We start from the raw sequence: 25255 nt of genomic DNA, 5'->3' as shown, positions 1-25255 counted from the left end.
AGGGAACACTAAGAGTTGGAAAGTTATGAGCAGCCCGTTGAATTTCTGCCATGAGCTCTCGGTGAGGAGTGAGGAGTTGGAAAATGATCGTGACGTCAACATTTGCCCAATCCAGACAGTCCGGGTTTTCTGTATTCCCAGCGGGTAGTGTAGTGAAAGAAGGTCATTCCAAAGCGCTTTACAGCCAATGAAGTACTTTTGAAGTGTAGTTACTGTTGTAATGTGGGAAATGCGGCAGCCAATTTGCGCACAGCAAGCTCCCACAAACAGCAATGTGATAATGACCAGATAATCTGTTTTGATTGAGGAATAAATATTGGCCAGGACGCCGGGGATAACTCCCCTGCTCTTATGCAAAATAGTGCCGTGGAATTTTTTACACCCACCTGAGAGAGCAGTTTAACGTTTCATCTGAAAGACTGGAGTGTCAGCCTGGATTTTGTGCTCAAGTGGGGAGCTTGTTGAGAGTGAGATGAAGCATTGCAGCGAGGAAGATCGAGAAGAGCATTGGTGCGATGACGCAGCCCGGCTTGACCCCGGTCCGGACGTGGATTGGGTCTGTGGTAGATCCGTTGGTCAGGATCACGGCCTGCATGTCGTCGTGGAGCAGGCGGAGGATGATGACAAACTTTTGGGGGCATCCAAAATGGAGGAGGATGCTCCATAGTCTCTTGCGGTTGACAGTGTCAAAAGTCTCCCTGATAAAGTGCAACATCCTCACTGACACCTAGGAATCCCTGGCCAAAGTCCACCCTAAGTGGAGGAAGTGCATCCGGGAAGGCACTGAGCACCTCGAGTCTCGTCGCCGAGAGTATGCAGAAACCAAGCGCAGGCAGTGGAAGGAGCGTGCGGCAAACCAGTCCCACCCACCCCTTCCCTCAACCACTGTCTGTCCCACCTGTGACAGAGATGGTAATTCCTGTATTGGACTGTTCAGTCACCTGAGAACTCACTTTTAGAGTGGAAGCAAGTTTTCCTCGATTCCGAGGGATTGCCTATGATGATGACATTAAGATCTGCCTGAATCAGTCAAGCATCTACAGTTAGTTCTAGCACTCACACAGATCTTGGTATCATCTGCAAATTTGAAGATCAGCCCCCAAGCCCTGAATCCAGATCATTAATAAAAACAGTAAAAAGCAACGGTCCTGACACTGATCCCTGCGGGACACCACCGGTGACCGGTCTCCAAACAGATCCTAATCCAGCTCTAACTGCTCTTTACCAGCGCCCTGCCAGCCAGTTCCCAATCCAGCTCAATTTCCACTCATATCAGAGGCTTCGATCTTTTTGGAAATCTAAGTAGACACCTAGGAATCTACTCTCCCTCATCCACCAACTTTGTAATCCAGAGAACGTGTGTTCAAATCCCACCATGACGGTTTGAGAATTGGAATTCAGTTTTTAAAATCCAATTAAAAGCTGGGATCAGTGAAAGTGACCATAAGCTGTCGGATTGTTGTAAAAGCCCAACGGGTTCACTGATGGCCTTTCGGGAAGGAAACCTGCTGTCCTTACCCGGTCTGGGCCTATATGTGACTCCAGTCCCACACCAATGAGTTTGACTCTTAACTGCCTTTTGAAGTGGTCTAGCAAACAACTTAGTTGTATCCAACCAGCGGTTCATGAAGAAGGCCAATCACCACTTTCCCCAGGGCCTTGCCAGGGACAGCCCGAGGAGCTGATCGTGATGAATGAAGTAACTGGCTGAGAATGGAGACATTCGGCAACTGGGAATGGGGAGCAGGGGAAATGGGGTGTCCCTGTAGTACACCTGGGCTTCAATGCATCTTAGTCCCTTGAGCGCATATTCTAGGCTGACGCTCCAGCGCAGTGTCGGAGGTGCCGTCTTTCAGATGAGACATAAACCGAGGCTCTGTCTGCTCTCTCAGGTGTATGTAAAAGATCTTATGGCACTATTTTGAAAAATTCTCCCCAGTGTCCTAGGCCAATATTTATCCCTCATCAACATCACTAAAACAAATCATTTTTGGCAGTGAACAGAATGTGCAAGTCCCAACCGACATTCAGTACACTAAAGGGTTAATCTGCGCCGTTTCAGTTCAGCGATGTGTGCCAGCGCCAATACACTCGCTCTGGGTGTTTCTGTATTTTAGTTCACTGCTGTTGAGACGAGTTCACGTTAAAGATACTCCCGCTTTGTGAATCTGATTGCACTTCAGCAAATCGAGCAGTTGACCTTACATCACCTTACCCTTTTCAATTACTCTGAATTCTAATCAGAGGGCTGGATAGCATTCGGCATGTTCAACCCCGCTGTTTCAGATCTGTAGGGATCAATTTAAAGGTTGTCTCACTTAGCCTTAATTAAATTACTTCCATGAAAATAAAAAAACCTTTGGGTAATAAGGCCGTTTGAATAAGAAACAAAATATATCTGCGGCACTACAGAGGGGCCCAGTCCCAGAGGGCATCGGGGGAAGGGCCCAGACCCACAGGGCCCCGGGGGAAGGGCCCAGACCCACAGGGCCCCGGGGGAAGGGCCCAGTCCCACAGGGCCCCGGGGGAAGTGCCCAGTCCCACAGGGCCCCGGGGGAAGGGCCCAGTCCCACAGGGCAGGCCCCGGGGGAAGGGCCCAGTCCCACAGGGCCCCGGGGGAAGGGCCCAGTCCCACAGGGCAGGCCCTGGGGGAAGGGCACAGTCCCACAGGGCCCCGGGAGAAGGGCCCAGTCCCACAGGACCCCAGGGGAAGGGCCCAGTCCCACAGGGCATGCCCCGGGGGAAGGGCCCAGTCCCACAGGGCATGCCCCGGGGGAAGGGCCCACTCCCACAGGGCCCCGGGGGAAGGGCCCAGTCCCACAGGGCACCGGGGAAAGGGCCCAGTCCCACAGGGCCCCGGGGGAAGGGCCCAGTCCCACAGGGCCCCGGGGGAAGGGCCCAGTCCCACAGGGCCCCGGGGGAAGGGCCCAGTACCACAGGGCCCCGTCCCACAGGACCCCGGGGGAAGGGCCCAGTCCCACAGGGCCCTGGGGGAAGGGCCCAGTCCCACAGGGCATGCCCCGGGGGAAGGGCCCACTCCCACAGGGCATGCCCCGGGGGAAGGGCCCAGTCCCACAGGGCCCTGGGGGAAGGGCCCAGTCCCACAGGGCACTGGGGGAAGGGCCCAGTCCCACAGGGCCCCGGGGGAAGGGCCCAGTCCCACAGGACCCCGGGGGAAGGGCCCAGTCCCACAGGGCCCCGGGGGAAGGGCCCAGTCCCACAGAGCACAGGGGGAAGGGCCCAGTCCCACAGGGTCCCGGGGGAAGGGCCCAGTCCCACAGGGCCCCGGGGGAAGGGCCCAGTCCCACAGGACCCCGGGGGAAGGGCCCAGTCCCACAGGGCCCCGGGGGAAGGGCCCAGTCCCACAGGGCATGCCCCGGGGGAAGGGCCCACTCCCACAGCGCATGCCCCGGGGGAAGGGCCCAGTCCCACAGGGCCCTGGGGGAAGGGCCCAGTCCCACAGGGCCCGGGGGAAGGGCCCAGTCCCACAGGGCACTGGGGGAAGGGCCCAGTCCCACAGGGCCCCGGGGGAAGGGCCCAGTCCCACAGGGCCCCGGGGGAAGGGCCCAGTCCCACAGGGCCCAGGGGGAAGGGCCCAGTCCCACAGGGCCCCGGGGGAAGGGCCCAGTCCCACAGGACCCCGGGGGAAGGGCCCAGTCCCACAGGGCCCCGGGGGAAGGGCCCAGTCCCACAGGGCACCGGGGGAAGGGCCCAGTCCCACAGAGCATGCCCCGGGGGAAGGGCCCAGTCCCACAGGGCCCCGGGGGAAGGGCTAGTCCAACGACTAACCAACACACGCAAGGAATAAGCTTTGAACCATCTCAACAACACTGTGATTGGCCTGGCAGTTGGAACTGCTTTAAAAATAGCTTTAAATAAAAGGTCAGTTACCAGAGAGGGCGAAACTCCGCTACGGACAGCAAAGGTCTACCAGCACTGTTCGAGTAACCAAAAGAAGATTTTTACCCAAACCTGTCAAAAGTGTTATAAAAATTAGCGCTTGGAGCAATCCTAAATGGGAATGTGTCATAGTTCATTCCATTCAGTCCAAGATGCTCGCGACACAAGGACTCTGGTCAACCACACACCTCCCTCCGTGTAACTCAGGATGTCACCAATCAGATCCTCATGATCCTTCCGATGGCCAGATTGGTTTGCATATTGTGTGCAGCTGCTGTTGGAGCAGTACTGAAGTCAAAAGCTGAACATGTCCATCAATCTGAGTCTGTTACCCCTCAACAAATACAGCTACAGGTACTCATTATGGAGAAAAAAAATGTGCAATTCACTAACCTTTGTGTTAATGTTTGGTATTTATTAATGATCTAACTGAATGACGGAACAGACTCGAGGGGCTGAATGGCCGCCTCCTGTTCCTATCGGCCTAACTGAGCTGTGAGGCACCTCAATGCTAGTTTCAGTTTCCCCTCTTATATAAATCCTTCCTTTCTTTCTTATGGGAAATGTAATGTATGCCCCTGTGAGGATGCTCAGGTTTGTAGAGCTGTTGCAGTGTGAGTGGCTTAGCCAGTCACGTGATGTTCACAAGACTCAATAAAATCCCAGCCAGTTGGGTCTAGGTCGTCCACCCTGCAGGGTTACGGACCTAGAGCTGGTAAGTGGGATTAGACTGGATAACCTCTTGTTGGATATAATGGTAAGTACTGCAGGGAATCGAATACGGCCAGGGTGAGCTCTTGGACTAGTATCGATCGCCTGGATGGGTCGGAGAGGAATTTTCCCAGATTTTTTTTCCCTAAATTGGTCTGGGTTTTTATCTGGTTTTTGCCTCTTCCAGGAGATCACATGGCTCTGGTTGGGGTGGAGTGTAGAATGTTTCAGTATAAGGGGTGTCGCAGTTGTGTGAGGTGGACTGTTTGGACCGAGTGCTCTTTACCTTTCCGTCATTGTTCATAGGTTTATATGTAACCTTCAGGGCTGCTGACCGAGGGCCGTGCGGCTCTTTGTCGGCCTGCGCGGACACAATGGGCCGAAATGGCCTCCTTCTGTGCTGTAAATTTCTATGTTTCTATGAGGTATGCAGTTGTGAGCCTGGTGGATGAACTGGTAATGTGTAGCATGATTGTTAAACCTTTGTAAATAAACCAAATAGTTCTTCATAGCAATGTGTTGCTACGAATTCTTAAGCAAAAAATCTATGAAGCAAATACATTACAGGAAGCATTTGGAAAATGCCCCTCTTGCCTGGATTGGTTTTCCCTGAGCTAACAACAGTTTGCAGAGTGAAGATTGGGAACTCCTCGTCACGGCGGGGACATGGGGGTCATGGGCAAAGACCAATTTCCCCACTAAATCCGTCCAAGTGTCAGTGAGCCAACAAACTGCAGCATCACAATATTAAAGGGGGTGCAGGGACAGAGAGACCTGGGAGGGTACGTACACAGGTCTTTGAAGGTGATAGGCCGTTGATAAAGCTGTTACAAAAGCATGAGAGACCCGTGGCTCATTAATAGAGGCATAGAGTATAAAGCAAGGAAGTTATGCTGAACTTTTATAAAACATTAGTTAGGCCCCAGCTGGAGTTTTGTGTCCAATTCTGGGCACCGCACTTTAGGTAGGATGTGAAGGCCTGAGCGAGGTTGCAGAGATTTACTGGAGTGGTTCCTGGGGACCAGGGACTTCAGTTATTTGGAGTGACTCGAGAAAGTGTTCTTCTTAGAGCAGAGTAGGTGAAGGGGAGATTTTATAGAGGTGTTCAAAATCATGAAGTGCTTTGATAAGAGTATATAGGGCAAAGCTGTTCACGTTGGCACAAGGGCCGATAACTAGAGGATAGAGTGGTCAACTGCGTCAAAGGCTGCAGGCAAGTCGATAAGGACGAGGAGGGATAGTTTGCCTTTCTCACAGTCACATAGGATGTCATTTGTGACTTTGACAAGGGCTGTTTCAGTGCTGTGGCAGGGGCAGAAACCTGATTGGAGGGATTCAAACATGGTGTTGTGGGAAAGATAGGCACCAATTTGGGAGGCGATAACGTGTTCTCTCCGACTCTCTCTCCTCCTTTAAGATGCTTCTTGAAACCTACCACATCATCTGTCCCAATATCTCCTTATGTGGCTCGGTGTCAAATTTTGTCTGATAACACTCCTGTGAAGCGTCTTGGGACGTTTTACTGTGTTAAAGGTGCTATATAAATGCAAGTTGTTGTTGTTGTTGTTGAGAGGCAGAGGGAGGGAATTCCAGAACTTCGGGCCTCGGCAGCTGAAGGCACGGCAGCCAATAATGGTGTGATTCAAAATCAGGGGATGTGCAAGAGGGCAGAATTAGAGGAGCGCAGAGATCTCGGGGAGTTGTGGGGCTGGAGCAGATTAGAGATAGGGAGTGGAGAAGCCATGGAGGGATTTGTAAACAAGGATGAGACTTTTAAAATCAAGATGTTGCTGGACTGGGAGCCAATGTAGATCAGCGAGCACAGGGGGTGATGGGTGAGCGGGATTTGGTGCGAGTTAAGACACGGGGCAGGGAGCACAGGGGTTGATAGGTGAGCAGGACTTGGTGTGAGTTAGGACACGGAGCAGCGAGCACAGTGGGTGATGGGAGAACGGGACTCGGTGCGAGTTAGGACACGGGACAGGGAGCACAGAGGTTGATGGGTGAGCGGGACTCGGTGTGAGTTAGGACACGGGGCAGTGAGCACAGGGGGGGTGATGGGTGAGCAGGACTTGGTGCAAGTTAGGACACGGGGCAGTGAGCACAGGGATTGATGGGTGAGCGGGACTCGGTGCGAGTTAGGACTTGGGGCAGCGAGCACAGGGGGTGATGGGTGAGTGGGACTGGGTGCGAGTTAGGACATGGGGCAGCGAGCACAGGGGGTGATGGGTGAGTGGGACTCGGTGCGAGTTAGGACACGGGGCAGCGAGCACAGGGGATGATGGGTGAGTGGGACTCGGTGCGAGTTAGGACTTGGGGCAGCGAGCACAGGGGGTGATGGGTGAGTGGGACTCGGTGCGAGTTAGGACATGGGGCAGCGAGCACAGGGGGTGATGGTGAGCGGAACTGGGTGCGAGTTAGGACACGGGGCAGCGAGCACAGGGGGTGATGGGTGAGTGGGACTCGGTGCGAGTTAGGACACGAGACAGGGAGCACGGGTTGATGGGTGAGCGGGACTTGGTGTGAGTTAGGACACGGTCAGCGAGCACAGTGGGTGATGGGTGAGCGGGACTTGGTGCAAGTTAGGACACGAGACAGGGAGCACAGGGGTTGATGGGTGAGCGGGACTTGGTGTGAGTTAGGACATGGGGCAGTGAGCACAGGGGTTGATGGGTGAGCGGGACTTGGTGTGAGTTAGGACATGGGGCAGTGAGCACAGGGGGTGATGGGTGAGTGGGACTCGGTGCGAGTTAGGACACGGGGCAGCGAGCACAGGGGGTGATGGGTGAGCGGGACTTGGTGCAAGTTAGGACACGAGACAGGGAGCACAGGGGTTGATGGGTGAGCGGGACTTGGTGTGAGTTAGGACATGGGGCAGTGAGCACAGGGGTTGATGGGTGAGCGGGACTTGGTGTGAGTTAGGACATGGGGCAGTGAGCACAGGGGGTGATGGGTGAGTGGGACTCGGTGCGAGTTAGGACACGGGGCAGCGAGCACAGGGGGTGATGGGTGAGCGGGACTGGGTGCGAGTTAGGACTTGGGGCAGCGAGCACAGGGGGTGATGGGTGAGCGGGACTGGGTGCGAGTTAGGACTTGGGGCAGCGAGTACAGGGGGTGATGGGTGAGTGGGACTCGGTGCGAGTTAGGACACGGGGCAGCGAGCACAGGGGGTGATGGGTGAGCGGGACTCGGTGTGAGTTAGGACACGGGGGCAGTGAGCACAGGGGGTGATGGGTGAGCGGGACTCGGTGCGAGTTAGGACACGGGGGCAGTGAGCACAGGGGGTGATGGGTGAGCGGGACTCGGTGCGAGTTAGGACACGGGGGCAATGAGCACAGGGGGTGATGGGTGAGCGGGACTCGGTGCGAGTTAGGACACGGGGGCAGTGAGCACAGGGGGTGATGGGTGAGCGGGACTCGGTGTGAGTTAGGACACGGGGAGCCGTTCAATCGCAGACGTCATGTGATAAACGTCGGAGGCCTCGATCACACGGGCAGCAGCCACGAGTCCCCCCACTCCATCATTTCTCCCACATGCTGGGATGTAAAGTGAATTTTAACAAATGGCAGCTACAGCCCGCTGATACCCAACACCAGCGATGTCGGCCCAGAGTCTGCAGAAATCACGGTCCCAGCCAAGCAAAACATTGCAGTAAATCACACCCATTCACTCGGATTGTGTAGCGATCCCTTCCAAAGATAACATTCCAATCTGTCAATCCTGCTCACGCACATTGCAGAGAAATACGGATCAAAGCCCAACGTTCCAATAAACCCACTCACTGCATTTCCATTCTGGAGCGGTGCTGGCCCCAGTCTCATTGAATGACCAGCACTTGGTCATCCTATAACTCTGGGTCAGCTATATCTGGCATTTTGTCTCTATCCTTCTCTTCCTCTATTGGAAATCTGACCCAGATACAGAGTCCCACACTAAACCGTGAAACTGGAGAGTAGCAACAAGGCACAGATGTATCCATGCAATTGGAAAGTAGGTCCACCGTCTCCCAGACTCTTCCTCAGCATTGTCGCTGTGTTGAATGAACGGCTCATCACTTTGTCTCCTACTCTCTCACATTCTTTCCCAGGATCTCGAATCTCACTTTCCTGCTTTCTCCAACCTTCAGGCTGTTGAGCCCCGATTGTAACCTGGCTGGGGAATCAGCGTTGAGGGCGTGCGACAGACTCGCTCTGACCTGCCAATGTGACTCACACCCGGGCCATGGTAAATGCCAGCTCATTGCCACGTCCAGGTCCCATGCAACCACAACCCGGGCGGAGCAGGAACTCACACGACCACTGTCAGTGATCCAAGGGAACCATGCCCGGCAGAAGGTGGTGAGGTCCAAGGCCCATGGTGGGGGCAAGGGGCCAGGAAGCCCAGGGCAGGGAAGGCCCAAGGATTCCTTCTGGGGCTGGCAGGGCACTCCTACCTCTTCTCGCCCAGGAGGAAACCTTTAAAAGAATTAAACATTTTTACATACCTTGTGCCCTTGCAGCCTCTTCAGGCCATCATCCCTGGGCAAGATTGACACTGTGTGCACACGGCCTGGGGTTAAAATAATATCTGCATCTGAATGACATCATCACAGCCCAACTGTTGCATCTCAGTGAGACCTCCTCCCATGCCTGGGGCCTGTGAAAATGGTGCTTGGAGCAAAGTGTACATACATCCAGTGGATTAGGCACTGTGCTGATTTTAACAGCCCATTTTGATCAGGTGCAGGGGCTTTGAATCACACCATTACAACATAGACTTTATTCTACCTGATCATTATTTCTTGATTTATCAAAGAAAAAGATAAGAAAGACTTGCACTTCTATAGCGCCTTTCACGACCTCAGGACGTCCCAAAGTGCTTCACAGCCAATGAAGTACTTTTGAAGTTTAATGTTGTAATGTGGGAAATGCGGCAGCCAATTTGCACACAGCAAGCTCCCACAAACAGCAATGAGGTAATGACCAGACAATCTGTTTTAATGACGTTGGTTGAGGGACAAATTGGCCCCAGGACACCGGGGATAACTTCCCTGCTCTTCTTCGAATAGTGCTGTGTGATCTTTTACATCCATTTGAGAGAGCAGACGGGGTATCGGTTTAACGTCTCATCTAGAAGACGGCACTTCCGACAGTGTGGCACTCCCTCAGTACTGTCCCTCTGACAGTGTGGCACTCCCTCAGTACTGTCCCTTGGACAGTGCGGCGCTCCCTCAGTACTGCACTGGAGTGTCAGCCTGGGTTATGTGCTGAAGCGCATGGAGTGGGACTCGAACCCACAACCTTCACAAGTCAGCGTGGTTTTAACATCGTGAGGATGTTGTAAAGAGGACGAGCAGCTAGAATTACATTTTTGGAGCTTAGAAGGCACAAGAGTGGAGAGCCCAAAGCAGCAAAGATCATAGGGCTTTTGAGAATGTTTGAGAAGGAGAACATAGGAAAAGTTGCATCAAAGTGAGGATGGAGTCAAACGATGGGAGCAAGAGATCAGCTATTAGACAGGAACGTAGCAATTGTAGGTTCATTGAAGGACATCGCTTGCTGTGATTGGTTAACAACTCCATTATTGTTGTGTCGTGCGATGGCACAACGATAATGGAGTTGTTAACCAATCACAACAAGCGATGTCCATCAATGAATCTCCAACAGACCCAGACATGAGGTGTGGAGGGTTCTGGGAACCATCGGTCCAAACCTGTTCCTCCCAAACATCTTCTCAAGCTTTTTCTTCAGAGAGGTTCCAGAAAAGACTTCTTGAACACGACAGCACGCCTCGGTGCTTGGGTGGTCAACACTTGTTGAGGGAAGTGAGGTATTTAGCGCGAGAGAGTAACTGGAACTTCATGGCCACAGATGGAGAGCATGTGGGAGTTCTGTTTGAAATCACAGGAGAATGGGAAAGGATGAAGGACTGAGGCTAACGCACTAAAGAGGTGGTTTCTGCTGGTTAAACTTGCGGAAGACATGACATGATCTCTTGTGTATCCTCACCCCCTTCTCAGCATTGCCTTCAGCTTCCTAGGCCCCAGGCTCTGGAATTCACCCCCTAAACTCCGTGAACTCTCCACCTCTCACTCCTCCTTTAAAACACACCTCTCTGACCCAGCTTTTGTCACCCCTCCTAATATCGGCTTTTTTGCCTCTATTGTGGATGGATAATTTGAGATAATGTCAATGACGGCTTTCATAACTTCAGAGAGCACCAATGTAAGGGCAATCACAGAACCATGGAACAGTACAGCACTGACAGAGGCCGTCCCTTTGACAATCACCTTAAATTTGTGCCCTCTGGTTATCGGCCATTCAGCCACTGTTTCTCTTTATTTACTCTATCCAAACCCTTCGTGTTTCTAAACCCCTCTGTCAAATCTCCTCTTAGCCTTCTCCGCTCTAAGGGCAGTATTGAGAAAGAACATAACACAAGAACATAAGAAATAGGAGCAGGAGTCGGCCATCTGGCCCCTCGAGCCTGCTCCGCCATTCAATAAGATCATGGCTGATTTGATCTTGGCCTCAACTCCACTTCCCTGCCCACTCCCCATAACCCTTGACTTCCTTATCGCTCAAAAATCTGTCTATCTCCACCTTAAAGGTGAGAGGGATCACCTTTCTTCGGGATGAGCTGCTCACGAGCTCATTTCCAAGAAGGATTAGGAGTGAGAGAGATTGAAGAGACTGCTGCGCTGGGGTAAGTTTGGGGGTACACATCCTGAGGACAATGAGAAATGTACCCTCAGAAGTTAGATGCCAGGGGTGCAAAGGATCCAACAGCTGGGGACAAAACCCGATGCCGGTCGAACAGAATGGAGGGAGGATCTTTACCAAGGTCATCAAGTTTACAGTTAGAAGAGAAATAATGAACGTAAAAGCTCAGCTTCCCTTATAGGAGATCCAGCAACTTGATCAGGAAGAACGGAGTTCACTATTATTATGAGAAACATTTCTCGACAGGCAACAGAAGGAGCAGCTTTTTATTAGAGTCAGGAGGCATTTTTTTTCAATGAAGTTTTACAGAAGTTCTGAGCAGAGATAAGTTGGCTCCAGATACTTCAGGCTGATCAAGATATCAGACGTGATGTCCAGCCAGTTTTGGATGTGTTAGACAGCACGAATGACAGAAGCAAGCTATACTACGAAATCTGGCAGAAGGGGAAGCGTGAGGTTTGAAACCTGACCATCCGTCTCTCAAACAGACCAAAGAACCAGCAGAATGCAAAAGGCAGCTGGGCCCGGGAAAAGTTGCAAAGATTCTCGAAGACCCCAATTGGTTGTAAATCACTTGCCTCTTTGCTTGACGCGAGACATCACAGTACAATTTGTTGCAAGACATTCTACAGGAGGTAAATATGAAGACAGTTCCCATAAGAACCCAGTGGTGAGAAGATTGATACAGGCTTAACGTTACGGTTGCAGGTGAGGTGAAGATCAGGAACCGGGTGAATGACTGGATGATTAGGCTATGGGTGAGTTGGTTCACAAGAGGTCAAGAACTCAGCTTCAATGACAGCAGAAATAAAGCTTTAGTGCTGAGAATTACATCCTGATCTGCACTGCGAACAAATGCAACTATTATTCATTCTTGAACATCACTGACAGAGGTTTGTAGCTCATGGCTTTTGCATTCCAAATCCTCAAATATCTGCACGCAACATCAAACCAGAATTGGACCGAGGAGGAGACCAAGGTTCCCTAACCATAAAGTCAACATAGGTCAAAGGTGAAAACCGCCCAGTGGCTGGAGCTATAACAGGCGCAAAGGAATGTGGCCGTGGTTGTCGGAGGCCAATCATCTCAGCACAGGGTTAGATACAGAGTAAAGCTCCCCCTACACCGTCCCATCAAACACTCCCGGGGCAGGTACAGCACGGGGTTAGATACAGAGTAAAGCTCCCTCTACACTGTTCCATCAAACACTCCCAGGGTAGGTACAGCACGGGGTTAGATACAGAGTAAAGCTCCGTCCACACTGTCCCATCAAACATTCCCAGGGCAAGTACAGCACGGGGTTAGATACAGAGTAAAGCTCCCTCCACACTGTCCCATCAAACACTCCCAGGGCAGGTACAGCATGGGTTAGATACAGAGTAAAGCTCCCCCTACACCGTCCCATCAAACACTCCCAGGGCAGGTACAGCACGGGGTTAGATACAGAGTAAAGCTCCCTCTACACTGTCCCATCAAACATTCCCAGGGCAGGTACAGCACGGGTTAGATACAGAGTAAAGCTCGCTCTACACTGTTCCATCAAACACTCCCAGGGCAGGTACAGCACAGGTTAGATACAGAGTAAAGCTCCCTCTACACTGTCCCATCAAACACTCCCAGGGCAGGTACAGCACAGGGTTAGATACAGAGTAAAGCTCCCTCTACACTGCAGGATAGCTCAGATGAATACATGGCTTGAGGAGTGGTGCAAGAGGGAGGGATTCAAATTCCTGGGGCTTTGGAACCAGTTCTGGGGGAGGTGGGACCAGTACAAACCGGACGGTCTGCACCTAGGCAGGATCGGAACCAATGTCCTAGGGGGAGTGTTTGCTAGTGCTGTTGGGGAGGGTTTAAACTAAAATGGCAGGGGGATGGGAATCAATGCAGGGAGACAGAGGGAAGTAAAAAGGGGGCAGAAGCAAAAGGTAGGAAGGAGAAAAACAAGAGTGGAGGGCAGAGAAATCAAGGGCAAAAATCAAAAAGGACCACATTACAACATAATTCTAAAAAGATAAAGGGTGTTAAAAAAACAAGCCTGAAGGCTCTGAGTCTCAATGCGAGGAGCATTCGTAATAAGGTGGATGAATTGACTGCGCAGATAGCTGTTAACGGATATGATGTCATTGGGATTACGGAGACATGGCTCCAGGGTAACCAAGGCTGGGAACTCAACATCCAGGGGTATTCAATATTCAGGAAGGATAGATAGGAAGGAAAAGGAGGTAGGGTAAATTTACTGGTTAAAGAGGAGATTAACGCAATAGTAAGGAAGGACATTAGCTTGGATGATGTGGAATTTATGGGTAGAGCTGCGAAACACCAAAGGGCAGAAAACGTTAGTGGGAGTTGTGTACAGACCACCAAACAGTAGTAGTGAGGTTGGGGACGGCATCAAGCAGGAAATTAGGGATGTGTGCAATAAAGGTACAGCAGTTATCATGGGTGACTTTAATCTACATATAGATTAGGCTAACCAAATTGGTAGCAGTACTGTGGAGGAGGATTTCCTGGAGTGTATTAGGGATAGTTTTCTAGACCAATATGTTGAGGAACCAATTAGAGGGCAGGCCATCCTAGACTGGGTCTTGTGTAATGAGAGGATTAATTAGCAATCTGGTCGGTCGAGGAGCCTTGGGGAAAAGTGACCATAATATGGTAGAATTCTTCATTAAGATGGAGAGTGACACAGTTAATTCAGAGACTAGGGTCCTGAACTTAAAGAAAGGTAACTTCGATGGTATGAGATGTGAATTGGCCAGGATAGACTGGCGAATGATACTTAAAGGGTTGACGGTGGATAGGCAATGGCAGACATTTAAAGATCACATGGATGAACTACAACAATTGTACATCCCTGTCTGGCATAAAAATAAAAAGGGGAAGGTGGCTCAACCATTGTTAACAAGGGAAATTAAGGATAGTGTTAAATCCAAGGAAGAGGCATATAAATTGGCCGGAAAAAGCAGCAAATCTGTGGACTGGGAGAAATTTAGAATCCAGCAGAGGAGGACTAAGGGTTTAATTAGGAGGGGGAAAATAGAGTACGAGAGTAAGCTTGCAGGGAAAATAAAAACTGACTGCAAAAGCTTCCATAGATATGTGAAGAGAAAAAGATTAGTGAAGACTAATGTAGGTCCCTTGCAGTCGGATTCAGGTGAATTTATAATGGGGAACAAGGAAATGGGAGACCAATTGAACAAATACTTTGGTTCTGTCTTCACTAAGGAAGACACAAATTACCTCCCGAAAATAACAGGGGACCGAGGGTCTAGCAAGAAGGAGTAACTGAAGGAAATCCTTATTAGTCAGGAAATTGTGTTAGGGAAATTGATGGGATTGAAGGCCGATAAATCCCCAGGGCCTGAAAGTCTGCATCCCAGAGTACTTAAGGAAGTGGCCCTAGAAATAGTGGATGTATTGGTCGTCATTTTCCAACAGTCTATCGACTCGGGATCGGTTCCTATGGACTGGAGGGTAGCTAATGTAACCCCACTTTTTAAAAAAGGAGGGAGAAAGAAAAGAGAGAATTATAGACCGGTTAGCCTGATATCGGTAGTGGGAAAATGTTGGAATCAATTATTAAAGATGTAATAGCAGCGCATTTGGAATGCAGTGACAGGATCGGTCCAAGTCAGCATGGATTTATGAAAGGGAAATCATGCTTGACAAATCTTCTAGAATTTTTTGAGGATGTAACTAGTAGAGTGGACAAGGGAGAACCAGTGCATGTGGTGTATTTGAATATTCAAATCCGCTCGCTATGAAGGCCAACATGCCATTTGCCTTCTTCACCGCCTGCTGTACCTGCATGCCAACTTTCAATGACTGATGTACCATGACACCCAGGTCTCGTTGCACCGCCCCTTTTCCTAATCTGTCACTGTTCAGATAATATTCTGCCTTCCTGTTTTTGCCACCAAAGTGGATAACCTCACATTTATTTACATTATACTGCATCTGCCATGCGTTTACCAACTCACCTAACCTGTCCAAGTCACCCTGCAGCCTCTTAGCATCCTCCTCACAGCTCACACCGCCACCCAGCTTAATGTCATCTGCAAACTTGGAAATATTACATTACATTCCTTCGTCTAAATTATTAATGTATATTGTAAATAGCTGGGGTCCCAGCACTGAACCTTGCGGTACCCCACTAGTCACTGCCTACCATTCTGAAAAGGACCTGTTTATTCCTACTCTTTGCTTCCTGTCTGCCAACCAGTTCTCTATCCATGTCAATACATTACCCCTCAATACCATGTGCTTTAATTTTGCACACTAATCTCTTGTGTGGGACCTTGTCAAGAGCAGGGAGGTCTTACTATAGTTGTACAGGGCCTTGGTGAGGCCACACCTTGAATACTGTGTACAGTTTTGGTCTCCTAATCTGAGGAAGGACATTCTTGCTATTGAGTGAGTGCAGCGAAGGTTCACCGGACTGATTCCCGGGATGGCAGGACTGACATATGAAGAAAGACTGGATCGACTAGGCTTGTATTCACTGGAATTTAGAAGAATGAGAGGGGATCTCATAGAAACATATAAAATTCTGACAGGATTAGACAGGTTAGATGCAGGAAGAATATTCCCGATGTTGGAGAAGTCCAGAACCAGGGGTCACAGTCTAAGGATAAGGGGTAAGCCATTTAGGACCGAGATGAGGAGAAACTTCTTCACTCAGAGAATTGTGAACCTGTGGAATTCTCTACCACAGAAAGTTGTTGAGGCCATTTCGTTAGATATATTCAAAAGGGAATTAGATGTGACCCTTACGGCTAAAGGGATCAAGGGGTATGGAGAGAAAGCAGGAATGGGGTACTGAAGTTGCATGATCAGCCATGATCTTACTGAATGGTGGTGCAGGCTGGAAGGGCCGAATGGCCTACTCCTGCACCTACTTTCTATGTCCCATCAAACACTCCCAGGGCAGGTACAGCACGGGTTAGATACAGAGTAAAGCTCCCTCTACACTGTCCCATCAAACACTCCCAGGGCAGGTACAGCACGGGTTAGATACAGAGTAAAGCTCCCTCTATACTGTCCCCTCAAACACACCCAGGGCATGTGCAGCACGGGTTAAATAGAGAGTAAACCTCTCTGCACTGTCCGATCAAACATCAAACAAAATAAAAGTCCCAAATTGGGGAAAAGCTAACTTTGCTAAGTTAGAAGTGATTTGGCCACAGTGGACTGGAAACAGCTACTTGTAGGTAAATCAGTGTCGGAACAGTGGGAGGCATTCAAAGAGGAGATCCCGAGGGCTCAGGCCAAACATGTGCCCTTAAAGAAAAAGGGTGGGAATAACAATTCTAGAGTCCCCTGGATGTCTAGGCTTATGTCATATACTGTCGGCTAAACACTGTAGAATCTCAGGAGGAATATAGAAAGTTCAGAGGTGAAAATAAAAAGGATATTTGGAATGCTAAGAGAGAGCATGAAAAATTATTGGCAAGTAAAATCAAGGAAAACTCAGAGATGTTCTATAAATATATTAAGAGCAAGAGGACTATAAATATATTAAGAGCAAGAGGATAACTAAAGAAAGGGTAGGGCCTATTAGCGACTATGAGAGTAATCTTTGTGTGGAGGCGGAAGATGTTGGTCGGGTTCTTAACAAATACTTTGCATCTGTTTTCACAAAGAAAAGGGGCAATGCAGATACTGCTATCGAAGAGGAGTGTGATATTCTGGCTGAAACAAAAATAGTGAGAGAGGAGGTATTAAGGGATTTAGCAGCTTTGAAAGTAGATAAGATCCCAGGCCCAGATGAAATGCATGAGTGAAGTAAAAGAGGAAATAGCAGAGGCCTTGACCATCATTTCCCAGTCCTCTTTGGATCTGGGCATGATGCTGGAGGACTGGAGGACTGCTAATGTGGTACCCTTGCTTAAGAAGGGAGAAAGGGACAGGCCGACTAATTACAGGCCTGTCAGCCTAACCTCAGTGGTGGGAAAATTATTGGAAAAAATCCTGAAGGACAGGATAAATCTACATTTAAAAAGGCAATGATTAATCAGGGACAGTCAATATGGATTTGTTACGGGAAGATCGTGTTTGACTAACTTGATTGAATTTTTTGAGGAGGTAACCAGGAGGGTTGATGAGGGTAGTGCGTACGATGTAGTATATATAGATTTTAGCAAAGCTTTTGATAAAGTCGCACATGGTAGACTGGTCACGAAGGTAAAAGCCCATGGGATACAGGGCAAAGTAGAAAGTTGGATTCAAATTAGGCTTTGAGGTAAGAAGCAAAGGGTAATGGTTGATGGGTGTTTTTGTGACTGGAAGAAAGTTTCCAGTAGGGTTCCACAGGGCTCAGTACTGGGTTCCTTGCTTTTTGTGGGATACATCAACGATCCAGATTTGAATATAGGGGGTATGATTAAGACATTTGCAGATGACACTAAAATTGGCTGTGTGGTTCATAATGAGGAGGAAAGTCATGGGCTGCAGGAGGATATCAATCTACTGGTCAGGTGGACAGAGCAGTGGCAAATGGAATTTAACTCAGAGAATTGTGAGGTGATGCACTTTGGGAGGGCTAATAAGGAAAGGGTATACACATTAAGCAATAGGCCACTTAGAAGTGTAGATGAACAAAGGGACCTTGGAGTGGTTGTCCACAGATCCCTAAACGTAGCAGGCTAGGTGGATAAAGTGGTTAAGAAGGCATACGGAATGCTTGCCTTTATTGGCCGAGGCATAGAATACAAGAGCAGGGAGGTTATGCTTAAATTGTATACGACACTAGTTAGGCCACAGCTGGAATATTGTGTGCAGTTCTGGTCGCCGTATTATAGGAAGGACGTGATTGCACTAGAGAGGGTGCAGAGGAGATTTACGAGGATTCTGCCTGGAATGGAGAATCTTAGCTATGAGGACAGATTGGATAGGTTGGATTTGTTCTCATTGGAACAGAGGAGGCTGAGGGGAGACCTCATTGAGGTGTATAACATTTTGAGGGGCCTTAATATAGTGCATAGCAAGGGCCTATTTCCATTGCTGGAGGGGTCAATTACGAGGGAGCATAGTTTTAAGGTGGTTGATGGAAGGTTCAGAGGAGATTTAAGGGGAAGCTTCTTCACGCAGAGGGTTGTGGGGGTCTGGAACTCACTGCCTGGAAGGGTGTTGGTGCAGAAACCCTCACCACATTTAAAAGGAGCTTGGATGTGCACTTGAAGTGCTGTAACTTGCAGGGTTACGGACCTGGAGCTGGTAAGTGGGATTAGGCTGGATAGTCTCTTGTTGGCCGGCGCAGATATATTGGTAAGTACTGCAGTGAATCTAAGATGTCAGAATGATCTCCTGGACTGGTTTCGATCGTCTGGATGGGTTGGAGAGAAATTTTCCAAGATTTTTTCCCCAAATGGCCTGGGTTTTTATGTTTTTTGTCTCTCCCAGGAGTGTAGAATGTTTCAGTGTAAGGGGTGTCACAGTTGTGTGGGGCGGACTGGTTGGGCTGGGTGCTCTTTACCTTTCCGCCATTGTTCATTGTTCATAGGTTTATATGTAACCTTCAGGGCTGCTGACCGAGGGCCGCGCGGCTCTTTGTCGGCCGGCACGGACACGATGGGCCGAAATGGCCTCCTTCTGTGCTGTAAATTTCTATGTTTCTACTCCAAGGGCACAGTAAAGCTCCCTCTACACTGTCCCATTAAACACTCCCAGGGCAGGTACAGCACGGGGTTAGATAAAGAGTAAAGCTCCCTCTACACTGTCCCATCAAACACTCCCAGGGCAGGTACAGCACGGGGTTAGATACAGAGTAAAGCTCCCTCTACACTGTCCCATCAAACACTCCCAGGGCAGGTATAGCACGGGTTAGATACAGAGTAAAGCTCCCTCTACACTGTCCCATCAAACACTCCCAGGGCAGGTACAGCACGGGGTTAGATACAGAGTAAAGCTCCCTTTACACTGTCCCATTAAACACTCCCAGGGCAGGTAATGCCCGGGTTAGATCGAGTACCACTCCTACAATGCTCCTCACCCTGCCCCACAAATCACATGCCCCTTTTGTGGTGTGTGGAGGTGGGACGGGCGGAGGAATGAAATAGAAACATAGAAACATAGAAATTTACAGCGCAGGAGGCCATTTCGGCCCATTGTGTCCGTGCCGGCCGACAAAGAGCTGCACGGCCCTCGGTCAGCAGCCCTGAAGCTTACATATAAACCTATGAATAATGAACAAAGGCAGATGGGTAAAGAGCACCCAGCCCAACCAGTCCGCCCCACACAACTGCGACACCCCTTACACTGAAACATTCTACACTCCACCCCAACCAGACCCATGGGATCTCCTGGAACAGGCAAAAACCAGATAAAAACCCAGGCCAATTTAGGGAGAAAAAAATCTGGGAAAATTTCTCTCTGAACCACCCAGGTGATCGAAACTAGTCCAGGAGATCACCCTGGCCGTATTCTATTCCCTGCAGTACTTACCATTGTATCTGCGCCGTCCAAAAAAAGGTCATCCAGTTTAATCCCACTTACCAGGTCTAGGTCTATAACCCTGCAGTTTACTGCACTTTAGGTGCCCATCCAACCATCTCTTAAAAGTGGTGAGGGTTTCTGCATCCACCACTCTTCCAGGCAGCGAGTTCCAGATTCCCACAACCCTCTGCATAAAGAAGCTCCCCCCTCAAATCCCCTCTAGACCTTCCACCAACCACCTTAAAACTACGCCTCCTTGCAATAGACCCCTCCACCAATGGAAATAGATCCTTACTATCCACTATGTCCAGTCCCCTCAATATTTTGTACACCTCAATGAGGTCCCCTCTCAACCTCCTCTGTTCCAATGAGAACAAACCCAGCCTATCCAATCTGTCCTCATAACTAAGATTCTCCATTCCAGGCAGCATCCTCGTAAATCTCCTCTGCACCCTCTCTAGTGCAATCACATCCTTCCTATAATACTGCGACCAGAACTGCACGCAGTACTCCAGCTGTGGCCTAACCAAAGTATTATACAATTTAAGCATAACTCCCTGCTCTTGTATTCTATGCCTCGGCCAATAAAGGCAAGCATTCCGTATGCCTTCTTAACCACCTTTTACACCTGGCCTGCTACTTTCAGGGATCTGTGGACAAGCACTCCAAGGTCCCTTTGTTCATCTACACTTCTAAGTGGCCTACCTCTAAAATGTTTGATGAAAGGGCTATTTCTACGGTGACGATGCCCTTTTAAATGAAGCTCGATTCAGTCTCTGTCAAAATGTTTTTGTGGAATTTTCCATTTTGCTCAAAAAGCAGAAATGGAAAGGGAAGTGAATGCCAGCGTGCAATGGAGAGAACTTTCCACCCCCATCCCAGACTCAGGATTACACTATCGCTTATTCTACACAGAATGCCAGTCACCAGGCGATGCTCGCAGTGGGGAATTATTGGGAACCTCCCAACTTCCCACAAAGTGGCCTTTCATAGCAGTCAACCACAGCCATCTTCATTCTACATCGTGGCCTTTTCCAATCCCACCTGTAAGATTTAACTTATTTATTCCGCCAGCTATCAACTTGATATATTTAGTCTTCTTGGTGATTCATTCTTTTTCAAATGAACTTGTTTTTGCCAAGTTTCTCTCCTTCCTCTCCCCTCCTGACACTCGGACTCCAGGCTTGGTACAGTTCCATGGGTGCTCCCTGGTCTTCACCCTAGTGACCTGATCATAGAGACTGAGTGCAGTCAGGATATTTAGTCAGGTAGTGAATCACAGCCAAGTCCCATCTTTACCACAACACCAACACACACACACTCACATATTGACTCTCACACACACACACTCACGCACACTCTCACACAGACATGCACTCACACACACACTCATGCGATCACACACACACACACACACACACATGCACTCACACACACACTCTCACACAGACATGCACTCACACACACACTCATGCGATCACACACACACACACACACATGCACTCACACACACACACACACACAGACATGCACACACGCACACAAGCGCACAGACACTCGCACACACACAGATGCGCTCACACAGCTGCACACACACAGACACGCGCACACATGTGCACATAGTTGCACACACACACACACACACACATGCGTGTACACACATGCATACGCACACACACTATTGAATAGCAACGAGAAGCAGCTTTGCTAGATGAGACTAATTAACTCATAATAAGAAATAACAAGTGAGTTAAAAGCACAAATTCATCTTCAAGGATATGAAATAGTTATCATTACAGAGGCTGTGCAACAAACTGGGCATGACTGGGAGCAGAATATTCCAGGCTATAGGCTCGTTAGAAAGGACAGGGAAATTGGGAAATGAGAGGGAGTAGCAACAGTGATAAAAGGCACAATTACTGGAATAATTTAGTAATTAGCCCATTTTGTATTTATCATCATCTCATCATCATCATAGGCGGTCCCTCGAATGAGGATAACTTGCTCCCACGAGTTCACAGATGTTTCGATGAAGGACCTGATGTTCCAGTCCTGAAATCCAGTTGTGGAAGATGTCTCTGCGTGGATTTTTTTAACGTGGGGTGACCGTTGCACACCAGCCACCACACGGGCTTGAGAGAGCGAGGTCTTGGTCCAGTGGCAAGGGTTAGCCAGGACGACTGGAGACCTGCTCTGCTGCACGGACCTAGTGCGCACACATATCGCAGTGTGGGCTGGCCCGTGCTGCCCCTGGGCCCTCGGCTCTTCTGGGCCCCGTACCTGTTGTGTATCTGTAAAGCATGCACTCCCATGTTCCGCCACCTGGGAGCGCATCCCCTGAAGTCCCAAGGGATCCCAGCATCCCTTGGGAGAACTGTATATAAGCCGGCCCCTAAGGCCTGTTACTCACTCTGGAGTGTCTTAATAAAGACTGAGGTCACTGTTACTTTAACCTCCCTGTGTGCAATCTCATCTGTGTTAGGAACACAACAACTAGCGGCGAGTACACGAATCCAACGCAAAGATGCAGCAAACTGTGGGCATCCTGGAGAAATTCTCGGAGGGTGAGGACTGGGAAGCCTATGTCGACCGGTTAGACCAGTACTTTGTAGCCAATGAGCTGGACGGAGAAGGAAGCGCTGCAAAAAGGAGAGCGGTCCTCCTCACGGTCTGCGGGGCACCGACCTACAGCCTCATGAAGAATCTTCTGGCTCTGGTGAAACCCACAGATAAGTTGTATGAGGAGTTGTGTACGTTGGTTCGGGAGCATCTTAACCCGAGGGAAAGCGTGCTGATGGCGAGGTATCGGTTCTATACGTGCCAGCGATCTGAAGGTTAGGAAGTGGCGAGCTACGTCGCCGAGCTAAGGCGACTTGCAAGACAATGTGAGTTTGATGGCTACCTGGAGCAAATGCTCAGAGACTTTTTTGGCCACGCGATCATCCTACGAAAACTTAGGACCCTCAGTATTGACTCTGAATTAGAGTCCTGTGTACGGCAATGGAGCATGTGTGCTCAGTTGAGCAACGCGCCCAGAGAGGCACCACTAAGTTTGTGGTCCTGGCCCTCCAGACCATGGTCAAGGATCCATGTCGACTATGCGGGCCCATTTCTCGGTAAAATGTTCCTGGTGGTGGTGGATGCTTTTTCAAAATGACTTTTTCAAAAAAGCTTTTACAGATATATAAAACAGAAAAGAGTGACTAAAGTAAATGTTGGTCCCTTAGAAGATGAGAAGGGGGATTTAATAATGGGAAATGTGGAAATGGCTGAGACCTTAAACAATTATTTTGCTTCGGTCTTCACAGTGGAAGACACAAAAACCATGCCAAAAATTGCTGAGGACCTTGAGACAATCACTATCACGAGGGGGGTAGTGCTGGACAGGCTAATGGGACTCAAGGTAGACAAGTTCCCTGGTCCTGATGAAATGCAGCCCAGGGTATTAAAAGAGATGGCGGAAGTTATAGCAGATGCATTCGTTTTAATCTACCAAAATTCTCTGGACTCTGGGGAGGTACCAGCGAATTGGAAAGCAGCTAATGTAACGCCTCTGTTTAAAAAAGGGGGCAGACAAAAGGCAGGTAACTTTAGGCCGGTTAGTTTAACATCTGTAGTGGGGAAAATGCTTGAAACTATCATTAAGGAAGAAATAGCGGGACATCTAGATAGGAATAGTGCAATCACCAGACGCAACATGGATTCATGAAGGGGAAATCATGTTTAACTAATTTACTGGAATTCTTTGAGGATATAACAAGCATGGTGGATAGAGGTGTACCGATGGATGTGGTGGTATTTAGATTTCCAAAAGGCATTCGATAAGGTGCCACACAAAAGGTTACTGCAGAAGATAAAGGTACGCGGAGTCAGAGGAAATGTATGAGCATGGATCAAGAATTGGCTGGCTAACAGAAAGCAGAGAGTCGGGATAAATGGGTCCTTTTCGGGTTGGAAATCGGTGGTTATTGGTGTGCCACAGGGATCGGTGCTGGGACCACAACTGTTTACAATATACATAGATGACCTGGAAGAGGGGACAGAGTGTAGTGTAACAAAATTTCCAATGACACAAAGATTAGTGGGAAAGCGGGTTGTGTTGAGGACACAGAGAGCTGCAAAGAGATTTAGATAGGTTAAGCGAATGGGCTAAGGTTTGGCAGATGGAATACAATGTCGGAAAATGTGAGGTCATCCACCTTGGAAAAAAAAACAGTAAAAGGGAATATTATTTGAATGGGGAGAAATTACAACATGCTGCGGTGCAGAGGGACCTGGGGGTCCTTGTGCATGAAACTCTTTTTTTGGAGTTTATCTGAAAAACATAAAACATTAAACCGTGCCACCCGACCTGGATGACACACCAGACATTTACAAGGCCCTTTTTTTTTTTTTTTTTGGGCACTAAAATCACATTTTTCCAGTGCCCCCTATAAAAAGGGAGGGGGGCACTAAAAGCACCGGCAATTAAAACAAATTAAACTTTAAAACATAAAATCAAATTAAAATTTGGTTGCCGGGCGTGACGATGCACTCCAGTCCCTCCGGTGCCCACCTCTCGCGGAAGGCCGCGAGCGTACCGGTGGACACCGCGTGCTCCATCTCCAAGGACACCCTGGCGCGGATGTACGCGCGGAAGAGAGGCAGGCAGTCAGGTTGAACGACCCCCTCGACCGCCCGCTGCCTGGACCGGCTGATGGCACCCTTGGCCGTGCCCAGGAGCAGTCCTACGAGGAGGCCCTCGGACCTACCCGCTCCCCTCCGCACAGGGTGCCCAAAGATCAGGAGAGTGGGACTGAAGTGCAGCCAGAATTTCAGGAGCAGCCCCTTTAAATAATAAAACAGGGGCTGCAACCTTGTGCATTCCATAAAAACATGGAACACGGACTCTTCCAGACCGCAGAAATTGCAGGCGGCCTGGGAGTCCGTGAACCGGCTTAAAAATTTGTTGCATGGCACTGCTCCGTGCACCACCCTCCAGGCCAAGTCCCCGATGAATAGTGGGAGGACACCCGCATAGAGTGCCCTCCATCGGGGACCCCCGCCTCCTCCGGACGGCAAGATGGTACGCCATGGCGTGTCCGGACGGCCGGCGAGGATGGCAAAGTTGAGAGTGTGCAGGAGCAGCCCGTACAGGAAACCCCTCCGCGCGGAACTGAAAGGCACGGAGGGGATTTCCCCGAGGCGGCTCAAGTTGTGAGGCGCCGGCCCCCGAGGGAGGTTCCGGGGTTTGGCGCCGATGAGGAATTCCGTCCGGACGGGGGTCAGTTCGGACGGGATCTCCCCACGTGCTTGAGCCTCCTCGATGCACCTAACAGAGTCAGGGCCCAAAGCAGTTTTTAGCGACTCGATGGCTTCGGCCGCGCGGCGGACGTTGGCTGAATTTAGGCGCCGCGCCAGCGTGCCTGGCGCCATCCAGCCCGCTCCTCCGCCATCGAGCAGGTCCCTGACCCTGGTCACCTCACCAGCCACAGCCCTCTCTTCCGACCGCCACCTAAAACCTCGGTCGT

At 49.8% G+C, this 25255-nt stretch overlaps 1 protein-coding gene across 2 annotated transcripts in view; it reads right to left on the bottom strand.

Moving 5' to 3' along the window:
* Positions 1–25255, bottom strand: part of acsf2 (acyl-CoA synthetase family member 2) — a 196153-nt gene that overhangs the window by 17368 nt on the left and 153530 nt on the right. The gene's annotated exons all lie outside the window — the stretch shown is intronic.

The sequence above is a fragment of the Pristiophorus japonicus genome, chromosome 16 (genome assembly GCF_044704955.1).
Source record: "Pristiophorus japonicus isolate sPriJap1 chromosome 16, sPriJap1.hap1, whole genome shotgun sequence".
In the NCBI taxonomy this organism is placed as follows: domain Eukaryota; kingdom Metazoa; phylum Chordata; class Chondrichthyes; family Pristiophoridae; genus Pristiophorus; species Pristiophorus japonicus.
The sequence above is the reverse complement of the archived record's forward strand: the minus strand, read 5'-3'. Positions and strand labels throughout refer to the sequence as shown.